Below are 17,117 nucleotides of genomic sequence, written 5' to 3'. Positions count from 1 at the left end.
CGTCTGTGTTTCTGTGTTTCCGGCATTTCACATTGGAACACCTCATTCACCTTCCTTGTCTTCTCTCCGCCCTCCCTTTTAGGTAAGTTAAAGAGCTGCACCTGAGCCAGCCACTGATTGATTGATTGATTGATTGATTGATTGATTGATTGATTGATTGATTGATTGATTGATTGATTGATGCAGCACAACAGTCAAATAGTGGAGTGGAGTAGGGGAACAGCAAACAGCCAATAAAGCAGCCCGCCCGCTCGCCTGCCCGCCACAATGGACCTACCTGTGTACACTAGATGGATGTGATGGAATGTACTGTCGTCCCTACATTTCAAGAAGAAGTAAGAATTGCAGTTGCAACAAAGCCTTGCTTGCCTACAAAGAGAGCAGCAATTTGGATTTGTTACTATGTTACCTAGAAGAATAACAAACTGTGCAAGGATGGAGGTTGTAGGAGCAAGGAGAAGTTGTCTGTAAAGTTGGTGGATGCCTATTTTCCATTTTGCAGTCCCTTGTCTCCCTCTTGTGGCCTCCTGGAGGCAGCTAGCTGTGCAAAAAAAAGACAGCCTGGCGGCCGGCTGTTGCAGTGTTGCCCTCTCAGGCAACACTGAGTGACTGACGGCAACACTGAGTGACTGACTGAGCCTCACCGTCTTATATAAAGTTCAGACGGAACTTTGCACGTGTCATAGTGGAGCCCTCAGGATTCCAGAGCCAGCTTTCTGACATCATAATGGGGCCTCAGAGATAAAAGCCTGGGCCCAGGCAGTGTTGGTCAGTGCTGCTCAGCAGGCAGCACTGGACTGGACTGGATTACAGCTGATACAAGGTGTGAAGGAACAAGGGGTGGCTGTGGGCATGCACTTGCTGCCGCTGCCAGTGTTTATCTGCATGGCAGCAGGGCATTTGGGCGTTGCCAGGAAGGCGTTTTTATGTAGATTCCTCCTCTTTCAGCACTGCATTGTGGTGCAAGCAAAAGAAGCAAATCCTGTCTGGCTTCCTCTCCGGCCTTTATTCACCTCCCGTGTAGCTGTGAGTGTGTGAGCCTGCAGGGCCCCATGGAATTGCCTAGAAGTAGGCTGAATCGCTGCAAGGGCTGAACAGCAGTATCGGGCAGGCTCGGGCAACGCGCGGCCCGTTCGGGTTATCGCTTCTCGGCCTTTTGGCTAAGATCAAGTGTAGTATCTGTTCTTATCAGTTTAATATCTGATACGTCCCCTATCTGGGGACCATATATTAAATGGATTTTTAGAACAGGGAGATGGAAATAGAGCTTGCTCTGTCCACTCCACGCATTGACCTGGTATTGCAGTATTTCCAGGACCGGTGCACCCTTTCCTTATGTGTTGACTAAAAGCAGATTCCAAAAGTGTTTTTTGTCTTTGCTATTGTTTCTGTCTTTCTGAAGGGATCTCCCCTTTTAATCCCATTATTTCAACACCTGTTGGACAATGCATGAGTGATAATGAGCTCATTGATTAAATGCAATTAATGAATAGATTGCCACCTCTTGTTGTGTGTCGTCTGTGTTTCTGTGTTTCCGGCATTTCACATTGGAACACCTCATTCACCTTCCTTGTCTTCTCTCCGCCCTCCCTTTTAGGTAAGTTAAAGAGCTGCACCTGAGCCAGCCACTGATTGATTGATTGATTGATTGATTGATTGATTGATTGATTGATTGATTGATTGATTGATGCAGCACAACAGTCAAATAGTGGAGTGGAGTAGGGGAACAGCAAACAGCCAATAAAGCAGCCCGCCCGCTCGCCTGCCCGCCACAATGGACCTACCTGTGTACACTAGATGGATGTGATGGAATGTACTGTCGTCCCTACATTTCAAGAAGAAGTAAGAATTGCAGTTGCAACAAAGCCTTGCTTGCCTACAAAGAGAGCAGCAATTTGGATTTGTTACTATGTTACCTAGAAGAATAACAAACTGTGCAAGGATGGAGGTTGTAGGAGCAAGGAGAAGTTGTCTGTAAAGTTGGTGGATGCCTATTTTCCATTTTGCAGTCCCTTGTCTCCCTCTTGTGGCCTCCTGGAGGCAACTAGCTGTGCAAAAAAAAGACAGCCTGGCGGCCGGCTGTTGCAGTGTTGCCCTCTCAGGCAACACTGAGTGACTGACTGAGCCTCACCGTCTTATATAAAGTTCAGACGGAACTTTGCACGTGTCATAGTGGAGCCCTCAGGATTCCAGAGCCAGCTTTCTGACATCATAATGGGGCCTCAGAGATAAAAGCCTGGGCCCAGGCAGTGTTGGTCAGTGCTGCTCAGCAGGCAGCACTGGACTGGACTGGATTACAGCTGATACAAGGTGTGAAGGAACAAGGGGTGGCTGTGGGCATGCACTTGCTGCCGCTGCCAGTGTTTATCTGCATGGCAGCAGGGCATTTGGGCGTTGCCAGGAAGGCGTTTTTATGTAGATTCCTCCTCTTTCAGCATTGCATTGTGGTGCAAGCAAAAGAAGCAAATCCTGTCTGGCTTCCTCTCCGGCCTTTATTCACCTCCCGTGTAGCTGTGAGTGTGTGAGCCTGCAGGGCCCCATGGAATTGCCTAGAAGTAGGCTGAATCGCTGCAAGGGCTGAACAGCAGTATCGGGCAGGCTCGGGCAACGCGCGGCCCGTTCGGGTTATCGCTTCTCGGCCTTTTGGCTAAGATCAAGTGTAGTATCTGTTCTTATCAGTTTAATATCTGATACGTCCCCTATCTGGGGACCATATATTAAATGGATTTTTAGAACAGGGAGATGGAAATAGAGCTTGCTCTGTCCACTCCACGCATTGACCTGGTATTGCAGTATTTCCAGGACCGGTGCACCCTTTCCTTATGTGTTGACTAAAAGCAGATTCCAAAAGTGTTTTTTGTCTTTGCTATTGTTTCTGTCTTTCTGAAGGGATCTCCCCTTTTAATCCCATTATTTCAACACCTGTTGGACAATGCATGAGTGATAATGAGCTCATTGATTAAATGCAATTAATGAATAGATTGCCACCTCTTGTTGTGTGTCGTCTGTGTTTCTGTGTTTCCGGCATTTCACATTGGAACACCTCATTCACCTTCCTTGTCTTCTCTCCGCCCTCCCTTTTAGGTAAGTTAAAGAGCTGCACCTGAGCCAGCCACTGATTGATTGATTGATTGATTGATTGATTGATTGATTGATTGATGCAGCACAACAGTCAAATAGTGGAGTGGAGTAGGGGAACAGCAAACAGCCAATAAAGCAGCCCGCCCGCTCGCCTGCCCGCCACAATGGACCTACCTGTGTACACTAGATGGATGTGATGGAATGTACTGTCGTCCCTACATTTCAAGAAGAAGTAAGAATTGCAGTTGCAACAAAGCCTTGCTTGCCTACAAAGAGAGCAGCAATTTGGATTTGTTACTATGTTACCTAGAAGAATAACAAACTGTGCAAGGATGGAGGTTGTAGGAGCAAGGAGAAGTTGTCTGTAAAGTTGGTGGATGCCTATTTTCCATTTTGCAGTCCCTTGTCTCCCTCTTGTGGCCTCCTGGAGGCAACTAGCTGTGCAAAAAAAAGACAGCCTGGCGGCCGGCTGTTGCAGTGTTGCCCTCTCAGGCAACACTGAGTGACTGACTGAGCCTCACCGTCTTATATAAAGTTCAGACGGAACTTTGCACGTGTCATAGTGGAGCCCTCAGGATTCCAGAGCCAGCTTTCTGACATCATAATGGGGCCTCAGAGATAAAAGCCTGGGCCCAGGCAGTGTTGGTCAGTGCTGCTCAGCAGGCAGCACTGGACTGGACTGGATTACAGCTGATACAAGGTGTGAAGGAACAAGGGGTGGCTGTGGGCATGCACTTGCTGCCGCTGCCAGTGTTTATCTGCATGGCAGCAGGGCATTTGGGCGTTGCCAGGAAGGCGTTTTTATGTAGATTCCTCCTCTTTCAGCACTGCATTGTGGTGTAAGCAAAAGAAGCAAATCCTGTCTGGCTTCCTCTCCGGCCTTTATTCACCTCCCGTGTAGCTGTGAGTGTGTGAGCCTGCAGGGCCCCATGGAATTGCCTAGAAGTAGGCTGAATCGCTGCAAGGGCTGAACAGCAGTATCGGGCAGGCTCGGGCAACGCGCGGCCCGTTCGGGTTATCGCTTCTCGGCCTTTTGGCTAAGATCAAGTGTAGTATCTGTTCTTATCAGTTTAATATCTGATACGTCCCCTATCTGGGGACCATATATTAAATGGATTTTTAGAACAGGGAGATGGAAATAGAGCTTGCTCTGTCCACTCCACGCATTGACCTGGTATTGCAGTATTTCCAGGACCGGTGCACCCTTTCCTTATGTGTTGACTAAAAGCAGATTCCAAAAGTGTTTTTTGTCTTTGCTATTGTTTCTGTCTTTCTGAAGGGATCTCCCCTTTTAATCCCATTATTTCAACACCTGTTGGACAATGCATGAGTGATAATGAGCTCATTGATTAAATGCAATTAATGAATAGATTGCCACCTCTTGTTGTGTGTCGTCTGTGTTTCTGTGTTTCCGGCATTTCACATTGGAACACCTCATTCACCTTCCTTGTCTTCTCTCCGCCCTCCCTTTTAGGTAAGTTAAAAAGCTGCACCTGAGCCAGCCACTGATTGATTGATTGATTGATTGATTGATTGATTGATTGATTGATGCAGCACAACAGTCAAATAGTGGAGTGGAGTAGGGGAACAGCAAACAGCCAATAAAGCAGCCCGCCCGCTCGCCTGCCCGCCACAATGGACCTACCTGTGTACACTAGATGGATGTGATGGAATGTACTGTCGTCCCTACATTTCAAGAAGAAGTAAGAATTGCAGTTGCAACAAAGCCTTGCTTGCCTACAAAGAGAGCAGCAATTTGGATTTGTTACTATGTTACCTAGAAGAATAACAAACTGTGCAAGGATGGAGGTTGTAGGAGCAAGGAGAAGTTGTCTGTAAAGTTGGTGGATGCCTATTTTCCATTTTGCAGTCCCTTGTCTCCCTCTTGTGGCCTCCTGGAGGCAACTAGCTGTGCAAAAAAAAGACAGCCTGGCGGCCGGCTGTTGCAGTGTTGCCCTCTCAGGCAACACTGAGTGACTGACTGAGCCTCACCGTCTTATATAAAGTTCAGACGGAACTTTGCACGTGTCATAGTGGAGCCCTCAGGATTCCAGAGCCAGCTTTCTGACATCATAATGGGGCCTCAGAGATAAAAGCCTGGGCCCAGGCAGTGTTGGTCAGTGCTGCTCAGCAGGCAGCACTGGACTGGACTGGATTACAGCTGATACAAGGTGTGAAGGAACAAGGGGTGGCTGTGGGCATGCACTTGCTGCCGCTGCCAGTGTTTATCTGCATGGCAGCAGGGCATTTGGGCGTTGCCAGGAAGGCGTTTTTATGTAGATTCCTCCTCTTTCAGCACTGCATTGTGGTGCAAGCAAAAGAAGCAAATCCTGTCTGGCTTCCTCTCCGGCCTTTATTCACCTCCCGTGTAGCTGTGAGTGTGTGAGCCTGCAGGGCCCCATGGAATTGCCTAGAAGTAGGCTGAATCGCTGCAAGGGCTGAACAGCAGTATCGGGCAGGCTCGGGCAACGCGCGGCCCGTTCGGGTTATCGCTTCTCGGCCTTTTGGCTAAGATCAAGTGTAGTATCTGTTCTTATCAGTTTAATATCTGATACGTCCCCTATCTGGGGACCATATATTAAATGGATTTTTAGAACAGGGAGATGGAAATAGAGCTTGCTCTGTCCACTCCACGCATTGACCTGGTATTGCAGTATTTCCAGGACCGGTGCACCCTTTCCTTATGTGTTGACTAAAAGCAGATTCCAAAAGTGTTTTTTGTCTTTGCTATTGTTTCTGTCTTTCTGAAGGGATCTCCCCTTTTAATCCCATTATTTCAACACCTGTTGGACAATGCATGAGTGATAATGAGCTCATTGATTAAATGCAATTAATGAATAGATTGCCACCTCTTGTTGTGTGTCGTCTGTGTTTCTGTGTTTCCGGCATTTCACATTGGAACACCTCATTCACCTTCCTTGTCTTCTCTCCGCCCTCCCTTTTAGGTAAGTTAAAGAGCTGCACCTGAGCCAGCCACTGATTGATTGATTGATTGATTGATTGATTGATTGATTGATTGATTGATTGATTGATTGATGCAGCACAACAGTCAAATAGTGGAGTGGAGTAGGGGAACAGCAAACAGCCAATAAAGCAGCCCGCCCGCTCGCCTGCCCGCCACAATGGACCTACCTGTGTACACTAGATGGATGTGATGGAATGTACTGTCGTCCCTACATTTCAAGAAGAAGTAAGAATTGCAGTTGCAACAAAGCCTTGCTTGCCTACAAAGAGAGCAGCAATTTGGATTTGTTACTATGTTACCTAGAAGAATAACAAACTGTGCAAGGATGGAGGTTGTAGGAGCAAGGAGAAGTTGTCGGTAAAGTTGGTGGATGCCTATTTTCCATTTTGCAGTCCCTTGTCTCCCTCTTGTGGCCTCCTGGAGGCAACTAGCTGTGCAAAAAAAAGACAGCCTGGCGGCCGGCTGTTGCAGTGTTGCCCTCTCAGGCAACACTGAGTGACTGACTGAGCCTCACCGTCTTATATAAAGTTCAGACGGAACTTTGCACGTGTCATAGTGGAGCCCTCAGGATTCCAGAGCCAGCTTTCTGACATCATAATGGGGCCTCAGAGATAAAAGCCTGGGCCCAGGCAGTGTTGGTCAGTGCTGCTCAGCAGGCAGCACTGGACTGGACTGGATTACAGCTGATACAAGTTGTGAAGGAACAAGGGGTGGCTGTGGGCATGCACTTGCTGCCGCTGCCAGTGTTTATCTGCATGGCAGCAGGGCATTTGGGCGTTGCCAGGAAGGCGTTTTTATGTAGATTCCTCCTCTTTCAGCACTGCATTGTGGTGCAAGCAAAAGAAGCAAATCCTGTCTGGCTTCCTCTCCGGCCTTTATTCACCTCCCGTGTAGCTGTGAGTGTGTGAGCCTGCAGGGCCCCATGGAATTGCCTAGAAGTAGGCTGAATCGCTGCAAGGGCTGAACAGCAGTATCGGGCAGGCTCGGGCAACGCGCGGCCCGTTCGGGTTATCGCTTCTCGGCCTTTTGGCTAAGATCAAGTGTAGTATCTGTTCTTATCAGTTTAATATCTGATACGTCCCCTATCTGGGGACCATATATTAAATGGATTTTTAGAACAGGGAGATGGAAATAGAGCTTGCTCTGTCCACTCCACGCATTGACCTGGTATTGCAGTATTTCCAGGACCGGTGCACCCTTTCCTTATGTGTTGACTAAAAGCAGATTCCAAAAGTGTTTTTTGTCTTTGCTATTGTTTCTGTCTTTCTGAAGGGATCTCCCCTTTTAATCCCATTATTTCAACACCTGTTGGACAATGCATGAGTGATAATGAGCTCATTGATTAAATGCAATTAATGAATAGATTGCCACCTCTTGTTGTGTGTCGTCTGTGTTTCTGTGTTTCCGGCATTTCACATTGGAACACCTCATTCACCTTCCTTGTCTTCTCTCCGCCCTCCCTTTTAGGTAAGTTAAAGAGCTGCACCTGAGCCAGCCACTGATTGATTGATTGATTGATTGATTGATTGATTGATTGATTGATTGATTGATGCAGCACAACAGTCAAATAGTGGAGTGGAGTAGGGGAACAGCAAACAGCCAATAAAGCAGCCCGCCCGCTCGCCTGCCCGCCACAATGGACCTACCTGTGTACACTAGATGGATGTGATGGAATGTACTGTCGTCCCTACATTTCAAGAAGAAGTAAGAATTGCAGTTGCAACAAAGCCTTGCTTGCCTACAAAGAGAGCAGCAATTTGGATTTGTTACTATGTTACCTAGAAGAATAACAAACTGTGCAAGGATGGAGGTTGTAGGAGCAAGGAGAAGTTGTCTGTAAAGTTGGTGGATGCCTATTTTCCATTTTGCAGTCCCTTGTCTCCCTCTTGTGGCCTCCTGGAGGCAACTAGCTGTGCAAAAAAAAGACAGCCTGGCGGCCGGCTGTTGCAGTGTTGCCCTCTCAGGCAACACTGAGTGACTGACTGAGCCTCACCGTCTTATATAAAGTTCAGACGGAACTTTGCACGTGTCATAGTGGAGCCCTCAGGATTCCAGAGCCAGCTTTCTGACATCATAATGGGGCCTCAGAGATAAAAGCCTGGGCCCAGGCAGTGTTGGTCAGTGCTGCTCAGCAGGCAGCACTGGACTGGACTGGATTACAGCTGATACAAGGTGTGAAGGAACAAGGGGTGGCTGTGGGCATGCACTTGCTGCCGCTGCCAGTGTTTATCTGCATGGCAGCAGGGCATTTGGGCGTTGCCAGGAAGGCGTTTTTATGTAGATTCCTCCTCTTTCAGCACTGCATTGTGGTGCAAGCAAAAGAAGCAAATCCTGTCTGGCTTCCTCTCCGGCCTTTATTCACCTCCCGTGTAGCTGTGAGTGTGTGAGCCTGCAGGGCCCCATGGAATTGCCTAGAAGTAGGCTGAATCGCTGCAAGGGCTGAACAGCAGTATCGGGCAGGCTCGGGCAACGCGCGGCCCGTTCGGGTTATCGCTTCTCGGCCTTTTGGCTAAGATCAAGTGTAGTATCTGTTCTTATCAGTTTAATATCTGATACGTCCCCTATCTGGGGACCATATATTAAATGGATTTTTAGAACAGGGAGATGGAAATAGAGCTTGCTCTGTCCACTCCACGCATTGACCTGGTATTGCAGTATTTCCAGGACCGGTGCACCCTTTCCTTATGTGTTGACTAAAAGCAGATTCCAAAAGTGTTTTTTGTCTTTGCTATTGTTTCTGTCTTTCTGAAGGGATCTCCCCTTTTAATCCCATTATTTCAACACCTGTTGGACAATGCATGAGTGATAATGAGCTCATTGATTAAATGCAATTAATGAATAGATTGCCACCTCTTGTTGTGTGTCGTCTGTGTTTCTGTGTTTCCGGCATTTCACATTGGAACACCTCATTCACCTTCCTTGTCTTCTCTCCGCCCTCCCTTTTAGGTAAGTTAAAGAGCTGCACCTGAGCCAGCCACTGATTGATTGATTGATTGATTGATTGATTGATTGATTGATGCAGCACAACAGTCAAATAGTGGAGTGGAGTAGGGGAACAGCAAACAGCCAATAAAGCAGCCCGCCCGCTCGCCTGCCCGCCACAATGGACCTACCTGTGTACACTAGATGGATGTGATGGAATGTACTGTCGTCCCTACATTTCAAGAAGAAGTAAGAATTGCAGTTGCAACAAAGCCTTGCTTGCCTACAAAGAGAGCAGCAATTTGGATTTGTTACTATGTTACCTAGAAGAATAACAAACTGTGCAAGGATGGAGGTTGTAGGAGCAAGGAGAAGTTGTCTGTAAAGTTGGTGGATGCCTATTTTCCATTTTGCAGTCCCTTGTCTCCCTCTTGTGGCCTCCTGGAGGCAACTAGCTGTGCAAAAAAAAGACAGCCTGGCGGCCGGCTGTTGCAGTGTTGCCCTCTCAGGCAACACTGAGTGACTGACTGAGCCTCACCGTCTTATATAAAGTTCAGACGGAACTTTGCACGTGTCATAGTGGAGCCCTCAGGATTCCAGAGCCAGCTTTCTGACATCATAATGGGGCCTCAGAGATAAAAGCCTGGGCCCAGGCAGTGTTGGTCAGTGCTGCTCAGCAGGCAGCACTGGACTGGACTGGATTACAGCTGATACAAGGTGTGAAGGAACAAGGGGTGGCTGTGGGCATGCACTTGCTGCCGCTGCCAGTGTTTATCTGCATGGCAGCAGGGCATTTGGGCGTTGCCAGGAAGGCGTTTTTATGTAGATTCCTCCTCTTTCAGCACTGCATTGTGGTGCAAGCAAAAGAAGCAAATCCTGTCTGGCTTCCTCTCCGGCCTTTATTCACCTCCCGTGTAGCTGTGAGTGTGTGAGCCTGCAGGGCCCCATGGAATTGCCTAGAAGTAGGCTGAATCGCTGCAAGGGCTGAACAGCAGTATCGGGCAGGCTCGGGCAACGCGCGGCCCGTTCGGGTTATCGCTTCTCGGCCTTTTGGCTAAGATCAAGTGTAGTATCTGTTCTTATCAGTTTAATATCTGATACGTCCCCTATCTGGGGACCATATATTAAATGGATTTTTAGAACAGGGAGATGGAAATAGAGCTTGCTCTGTCCACTCCACGCATTGACCTGGTATTGCAGTATTTCCAGGACCGGTGCACCCTTTCCTTATGTGTTGACTAAAAGCAGATTCCAAAAGTGTTTTTTGTCTTTGCTATTGTTTCTGTCTTTCTGAAGGGATCTCCCCTTTTAATCCCATTATTTCAACACCTGTTGGACAATGCATGAGTGATAATGAGCTCATTGATTAAATGCAATTAATGAATAGATTGCCACCTCTTGTTGTGTGTCGTCTGTGTTTCTGTGTTTCCGGCATTTCACATTGGAACACCTCATTCACCTTCCTTGTCTTCTCTCCGCCCTCCCTTTTAGGTAAGTTAAAGAGCTGCACCTGAGCCAGCCACTGATTGATTGATTGATTGATTGATTGATTGATTGATTGATTGATTGATTGATGGATTGATTGATTGATTGATGCAGCACAACAGTCAAATAGTGGAGTGGAGTAGGGGAACAGCAAACAGCCAATAAAGCAGCCCGCCCGCTCGCCTGCCCGCCACAATGGACCTACCTGTGTACACTAGATGGATGTGATGGAATGTACTGTCGTCCCTACATTTCAAGAAGAAGTAAGAATTGCAGTTGCAACAAAGCCTTGCTTGCCTACAAAGAGAGCAGCAATTTGGATTTGTTACTATGTTACCTAGAAGAATAACAAACTGTGCAAGGATGGAGGTTGTAGGAGCAAGGAGAAGTTGTCTGTAAAGTTGGTGGATGCCTATTTTCCATTTTGCAGTCCCTTGTCTCCCTCTTGTGGCCTCCTGGAGGCAACTAGCTGTGCAAAAAAAAGACAGCCTGGCGGCCGGCTGTTGCAGTGTTGCCCTCTCAGGCAACACTGAGTGACTGACTGAGCCTCACCGTCTTATATAAAGTTCAGACGGAACTTTGCACGTGTCATAGTGGAGCCCTCAGGATTCCAGAGCCAGCTTTCTGACATCATAATGGGGCCTCAGAGATAAAAGCCTGGGCCCAGGCAGTGTTGGTCAGTGCTGCTCAGCAGGCAGCACTGGACTGGACTGGATTACAGCTGATACAAGGTGTGAAGGAACAAGGGGTGGCTGTGGGCATGCACTTGCTGCCGCTGCCAGTGTTTATCTGCATGGCAGCAGGGCATTTGGGCGTTGCCAGGAAGGCGTTTTTATGTAGATTCCTCCTCTTTCAGCACTGCATTGTGGTGCAAGCAAAAGAAGCAAATCCTGTCTGGCTTCCTCTCCGGCCTTTATTCACCTCCCGTGTAGCTGTGAGTGTGTGAGCCTGCAGGGCCCCATGGAATTGCCTAGAAGTAGGCTGAATCGCTGCAAGGGCTGAACAGCAGTATCGGGCAGGCTCGGGCAACGCGCGGCCCGTTCGGGTTATCGCTTCTCGGCCTTTTGGCTAAGATCAAGTGTAGTATCTGTTCTTATCAGTTTAATATCTGATACGTCCCCTATCTGGGGACCATATATTAAATGGATTTTTAGAACAGGGAGATGGAAATAGAGCTTGCTCTGTCCACTCCACGCATTGACCTGGTATTGCAGTATTTCCAGGACCGGTGCACCCTTTCCTTATGTGTTGACTAAAAGCAGATTCCAAAAGTGTTTTTTGTCTTTGCTATTGTTTCTGTCTTTCTGAAGGGATCTCCCCTTTTAATCCCATTATTTCAACACCTGTTGGACAATGCATGAGTGATAATGAGCTCATTGATTAAATGCAATTAATGAATAGATTGCCACCTCTTGTTGTGTGTCGTCTGTGTTTCTGTGTTTCCGGCATTTCACATTGGAACACCTCATTCACCTTCCTTGTCTTCTCTCCGCCCTCCCTTTTAGGTAAGTTAAAGAGCTGCACCTGAGCCAGCCACTGATTGATTGATTGATTGATTGATTGATTGATTGATTGATTGATGCAGCACAACAGTCAAATAGTGGAGTGGAGTAGGGGAACAGCAAACAGCCAATAAAGCAGCCCGCCCGCTCGCCTGCCCGCCACAATGGACCTACCTGTGTACACTAGATGGATGTGATGGAATGTACTGTCGTCCCTACATTTCAAGAAGAAGTAAGAATTGCAGTTGCAACAAAGCCTTGCTTGCCTACAAAGAGAGCAGCAATTTGGATTTGTTACTATGTTACCTAGAAGAATAACAAACTGTGCAAGGATGGAGGTTGTAGGAGCAAGGAGAAGTTGTCTGTAAAGTTGGTGGATGCCTATTTTCCATTTTGCAGTCCCTTGTCTCCCTCTTGTGGCCTCCTGGAGGCAACTAGCTGTGCAAAAAAAAGACAGCCTGGCGGCCGGCTGTTGCAGTGTTGCCCTCTCAGGCAACACTGAGTGACTGACTGAGCCTCACCGTCTTATATAAAGTTCAGACGGAACTTTGCACGTGTCATAGTGGAGCCCTCAGGATTCCAGAGCCAGCTTTCTGACATCATAATGGGGCCTCAGAGATAAAAGCCTGGGCCCAGGCAGTGTTGGTCAGTGCTGCTCAGCAGGCAGCACTGGACTGGACTGGATTACAGCTGATACAAGGTGTGAAGGAACAAGGGGTGGCTGTGGGCATGCACTTGCTGCCGCTGCCAGTGTTTATCTGCATGGCAGCAGGGCATTTGGGCGTTGCCAGGAAGGCGTTTTTATGTAGATTCCTCCTCTTTCAGCACTGCATTGTGGTGCAAGCAAAAGAAGCAAATCCTGTCTGGCTTCCTCTCCGGCCTTTATTCACCTCCCGTGTAGCTGTGAGTGTGTGAGCCTGCAGGGCCCCATGGAATTGCCTAGAAGTAGGCTGAATCGCTGCAAGGGCTGAACAGCAGTATCGGGCAGGCTCGGGCAACGCGCGGCCCGTTCGGGTTATCGCTTCTCGGCCTTTTGGCTAAGATCAAGTGTAGTATCTGTTCTTATCAGTTTAATATCTGATACGTCCCCTATCTGGGGACCATATATTAAATGGATTTTTAGAACAGGGAGATGGAAATAGAGCTTGCTCTGTCCACTCCACGCATTGACCTGGTATTGCAGTATTTCCAGGACCGGTGCACCCTTTCCTTATGTGTTGACTAAAAGCAGATTCCAAAAGTGTTTTTTGTCTTTGCTATTGTTTCTGTCTTTCTGAAGGGATCTCCCCTTTTAATCCCATTATTTCAACACCTGTTGGACAATGCATGAGTGATAATGAGCTCATTGATTAAATGCAATTAATGAATAGATTGCCACCTCTTGTTGTGTGTCGTCTGTGTTTCTGTGTTTCCGGCATTTCACATTGGAACACCTCATTCACCTTCCTTGTCTTCTCTCCGCCCTCCCTTTTAGGTAAGTTAAAGAGCTGCACCTGAGCCAGCCACTGATTGATTGATTGATTGATTGATTGATTGATTGATTGATTGATTGATTGATGCAGCACAACAGTCAAATAGTGGAGTGGAGTAGGGGAACAGCAAACAGCCAATAAAGCAGCCCGCCCGCTCGCCTGCCCGCCACAATGGACCTACCTGTGTACACTAGATGGATGTGATGGAATGTACTGTCGTCCCTACATTTCAAGAAGAAGTAAGAATTGCAGTTGCAACAAAGCCTTGCTTGCCTACAAAGAGAGCAGCAATTTGGATTTGTTACTATGTTACCTAGAAGAATAACAAACTGTGCAAGGATGGAGGTTGTAGGAGCAAGGAGAAGTTGTCTGTAAAGTTGGTGGATGCCTATTTTCCATTTTGCAGTCCCTTGTCTCCCTCTTGTGGCCTCCTGGAGGCAACTAGCTGTGCAAAAAAAAGACAGCCTGGCGGCCGGCTGTTGCAGTGTTGCCCTCTCAGGCAACACTGAGTGACTGACTGAGCCTCACCGTCTTATATAAAGTTCAGACGGAACTTTGCACGTGTCATAGTGGAGCCCTCAGGATTCCAGAGCCAGCTTTCTGACATCATAATGGGGCCTCAGAGATAAAAGCCTGGGCCCAGGCAGTGTTGGTCAGTGCTGCTCAGCAGGCAGCACTGGACTGGACTGGATTACAGCTGATACAAGGTGTGAAGGAACAAGGGGTGGCTGTGGGCATGCACTTGCTGCCGCTGCCAGTGTTTATCTGCATGGCAGCAGGGCATTTGGGCGTTGCCAGGAAGGCGTTTTTATGTAGATTCCTCCTCTTTCAGCACTGCATTGTGGTGCAAGCAAAAGAAGCAAATCCTGTCTGGCTTCCTCTCCGGCCTTTATTCACCTCCCGTGTAGCTGTGAGTGTGTGAGCCTGCAGGGCCCCATGGAATTGCCTCGAAGTAGGCTGAATCGCTGCAAGGGCTGAACAGCAGTATCGGGCAGGCTCGGGCAACGCGCGGCCCGTTCGGGTTATCGCTTCTCGGCCTTTTGGCTAAGATCAAGTGTAGTATCTGTTCTTATCAGTTTAATATCTGATACGTCCCCTATCTGGGGACCATATATTAAATGGATTTTTAGAACAGGGAGATGGAAATAGAGCTTGCTCTGTCCACTCCACGCATTGACCTGGTATTGCAGTATTTCCAGGACCGGTGCACCCTTTCCTTATGTGTTGACTAAAAGCAGATTCCAAAAGTGTTTTTTGTCTTTGCTATTGTTTCTGTCTTTCTGAAGGGATCTCCCCTTTTAATCCCATTATTTCAACACCTGTTGGACAATGCATGAGTGATAATGAGCTCATTGATTAAATGCAATTAATGAATAGATTGCCACCTCTTGTTGTGTGTCGTCTGTGTTTCTGTGTTTCCGGCATTTCACATTGGAACACCTCATTCACCTTCCTTGTCTTCTCTCCGCCCTCCCTTTTAGGTAAGTTAAAGAGCTGCACCTGAGCCAGCCACTGATTGATTGATTGATTGATTGATTGATTGATTGATTGATTGATTGATTGATTGATTGATGCAGCACAACAGTCAAATAGTGGAGTGGAGTAGGGGAACAGCAAACAGCCAATAAAGCAGCCCGCCCGCTCGCCTGCCCGCCACAATGGACCTACCTGTGTACACTAGATGGATGTGATGGAATGTACTGTCGTCCCTACATTTCAAGAAGAAGTAAGAATTGCAGTTGCAACAAAGCCTTGCTTGCCTACAAAGAGAGCAGCAATTTGGATTTGTTACTATGTTACCTAGAAGAATAACAAACTGTGCAAGGATGGAGGTTGTAGGAGCAAGGAGAAGTTGTCTGTAAAGTTGGTGGATGCCTATTTTCCATTTTGCAGTCCCTTGTCTCCCTCTTGTGGCCTCCTGGAGGCAACTAGCTGTGCAAAAAAAAGACAGCCTGGCGGCCGGCTGTTGCAGTGTTGCCCTCTCAGGCAACACTGAGTGACTGACTGAGCCTCACCGTCTTATATAAAGTTCAGACGGAACTTTGCACGTGTCATAGTGGAGCCCTCAGGATTCCAGAGCCAGCTTTCTGACATCATAATGGGGCCTCAGAGATAAAAGCCTGGGCCCAGGCAGTGTTGGTCAGTGCTGCTCAGCAGGCAGCACTGGACTGGACTGGATTACAGCTGATACAAGGTGTGAAGGAACAAGGGGTGGCTGTGGGCATGCACTTGCTGCCGCTGCCAGTGTTTATCTGCATGGCAGCATGGCATTTGGGCGTTGCCAGGAAGGCGTTTTTATGTAGATTCCTCCTCTTTCAGCACTGCATTGTGGTGCAAGCAAAAGAAGCAAATCCTGTCTGGCTTCCTCTCCGGCCTTTATTCACCTCCCGTGTAGCTGTGAGTGTGTGAGCCTGCAGGGCCCCATGGAATTGCCTAGAAGTAGGCTGAATCGCTGCAAGGGCTGAACAGCAGTATCGGGCAGGCTCGGGCAACGCGCGGCCCGTTCGGGTTATCGCTTCTCGGCCTTTTGGCTAAGATCAAGTGTAGTATCTGTTCTTATCAGTTTAATATCTGATACGTCCCCTATCTGGGGACCATATATTAAATGGATTTTTAGAACAGGGAGATGGAAATAGAGCTTGCTCTGTCCACTCCACGCATTGACCTGGTATTGCAGTATTTCCAGGACCGGTGCACCCTTTCCTTATGTGTTGACTAAAAGCAGATTCCAAAAGTGTTTTTTGTCTTTGCTATTGTTTCTGTCTTTCTGAAGGGATCTCCCCTTTTAATCCCATTATTTCAACACCTGTTGGACAATGCATGAGTGATAATGAGCTCATTGATTAAATGCAATTAATGAATAGATTGCCACCTCTTGTTGTGTGTCGTCTGTGTTTCTGTGTTTCCGGCATTTCACATTGGAACACCTCATTCACCTTCCTTGTCTTCTCTCCGCCCTCCCTTTTAGGTAAGTTAAAGAGCTGCACCTGAGCCAGCCACTGATTGATTGATTGATTGATTGATTGATTAATTGATTGATTGATTGATGCAGCACAACAGTCAAATAGTGGAGTGGAGTAGGGGAACAGCAAACAGCCAATAAAGCAGCCCGCCCGCTCGCCTGCCCGCCACAATGGACCTACCTGTGTACACTAGATGGATGTGATGGAATGTACTGTCGTCCCTACATTTCAAGAAGAAGTAAGAATTGCAGTTGCAACAAAGCCTTGCTTGCCTACAAAGAGAGCAGCAATTTGGATTTGTTACTATGTTACCTAGAAGAATAACAAACTGTGCAAGGATGGAGGTTGTAGGAGCAAGGAGAAGTTGTCTGTAAAGTTGGTGGATGCCTATTTTCCATTTTGCAGTCCCTTGTCTCCCTCTTGTGGCCTCCTGGAGGCAACTAGCTGTGCAAAAAAAAGACAGCCTGGCGGCCGGCTGTTGCAGTGTTGCCCTCTCAGGCAACACTGAGTGACTGACTGAGCCTCACCGTCTTATATAAAGTTCAGACGGAACTTTGCACGTGTCATAGTGGAGCCCTCAGGATTCCAGAGCCAGCTTTCTGACATCATAATGGGGCCTCAGAGATAAAAGCCTGGGCCCAGGCAGTGTTGGTCAGTGCTGCTCAGCAGGCAGCACTGGACTGGACTGGATTACAGCTGATACAAGGTGTGAAGGAACAAGGGGTGG

The 17,117-nt window shown here is 47.8% G+C and overlaps 11 non-coding genes across 11 annotated transcripts; all 11 read left to right on the top strand.

Annotated features, from left to right (window-relative positions):
* Positions 1–1,140: 1,140 nt before the first annotated feature.
* Positions 1,141–1,331, top strand: LOC142730172 (U2 spliceosomal RNA). The gene has a single exon (XR_012878827.1). It is a non-coding gene; the product is annotated as a U2 spliceosomal RNA (small nuclear RNA).
* A 1,296-nt stretch (positions 1,332–2,627) lies between these two features.
* LOC142730160 (U2 spliceosomal RNA) lies at positions 2,628–2,818 on the top strand. The gene has a single exon (XR_012878815.1). It is a non-coding gene; the product is annotated as a U2 spliceosomal RNA (small nuclear RNA).
* A 1,280-nt stretch (positions 2,819–4,098) lies between these two features.
* LOC142730147 (U2 spliceosomal RNA) lies at positions 4,099–4,289 on the top strand. Its single transcript, XR_012878803.1, has one exon. It is a non-coding gene; the product is annotated as a U2 spliceosomal RNA (small nuclear RNA).
* Positions 4,290–5,569: 1,280 nt separating this feature from the next.
* On the top strand, positions 5,570–5,760 carry LOC142730135 (U2 spliceosomal RNA). Its single transcript, XR_012878792.1, has one exon. It is a non-coding gene; the product is annotated as a U2 spliceosomal RNA (small nuclear RNA).
* Positions 5,761–7,056: 1,296 nt separating this feature from the next.
* Positions 7,057–7,247, top strand: LOC142730123 (U2 spliceosomal RNA). The gene has a single exon (XR_012878781.1). It is a non-coding gene; the product is annotated as a U2 spliceosomal RNA (small nuclear RNA).
* Positions 7,248–8,535: 1,288 nt separating this feature from the next.
* On the top strand, positions 8,536–8,726 carry LOC142730111 (U2 spliceosomal RNA). The gene has a single exon (XR_012878770.1). It is a non-coding gene; the product is annotated as a U2 spliceosomal RNA (small nuclear RNA).
* Positions 8,727–10,002: 1,276 nt separating this feature from the next.
* Positions 10,003–10,193, top strand: LOC142730098 (U2 spliceosomal RNA). Its single transcript, XR_012878759.1, has one exon. It is a non-coding gene; the product is annotated as a U2 spliceosomal RNA (small nuclear RNA).
* Positions 10,194–11,501: 1,308 nt separating this feature from the next.
* LOC142730086 (U2 spliceosomal RNA) lies at positions 11,502–11,692 on the top strand. The gene has a single exon (XR_012878748.1). It is a non-coding gene; the product is annotated as a U2 spliceosomal RNA (small nuclear RNA).
* A 1,280-nt stretch (positions 11,693–12,972) lies between these two features.
* Positions 12,973–13,163, top strand: LOC142730073 (U2 spliceosomal RNA). Its single transcript, XR_012878737.1, has one exon. It is a non-coding gene; the product is annotated as a U2 spliceosomal RNA (small nuclear RNA).
* A 1,288-nt stretch (positions 13,164–14,451) lies between these two features.
* Positions 14,452–14,642, top strand: LOC142730061 (U2 spliceosomal RNA). Its single transcript, XR_012878726.1, has one exon. It is a non-coding gene; the product is annotated as a U2 spliceosomal RNA (small nuclear RNA).
* Positions 14,643–15,938: 1,296 nt separating this feature from the next.
* On the top strand, positions 15,939–16,129 carry LOC142730049 (U2 spliceosomal RNA). Its single transcript, XR_012878715.1, has one exon. It is a non-coding gene; the product is annotated as a U2 spliceosomal RNA (small nuclear RNA).
* The last annotated feature ends 988 nt before the right edge of the window (positions 16,130–17,117 follow it).

This window comes from Rhinoderma darwinii, unplaced genomic scaffold (assembly GCF_050947455.1).
Source record: "Rhinoderma darwinii isolate aRhiDar2 unplaced genomic scaffold, aRhiDar2.hap1 Scaffold_742, whole genome shotgun sequence".
In the NCBI taxonomy this organism is placed as follows: domain Eukaryota; kingdom Metazoa; phylum Chordata; class Amphibia; order Anura; family Rhinodermatidae; genus Rhinoderma; species Rhinoderma darwinii.
This window is presented reverse-complemented; position numbering and strand designations above follow the sequence as displayed.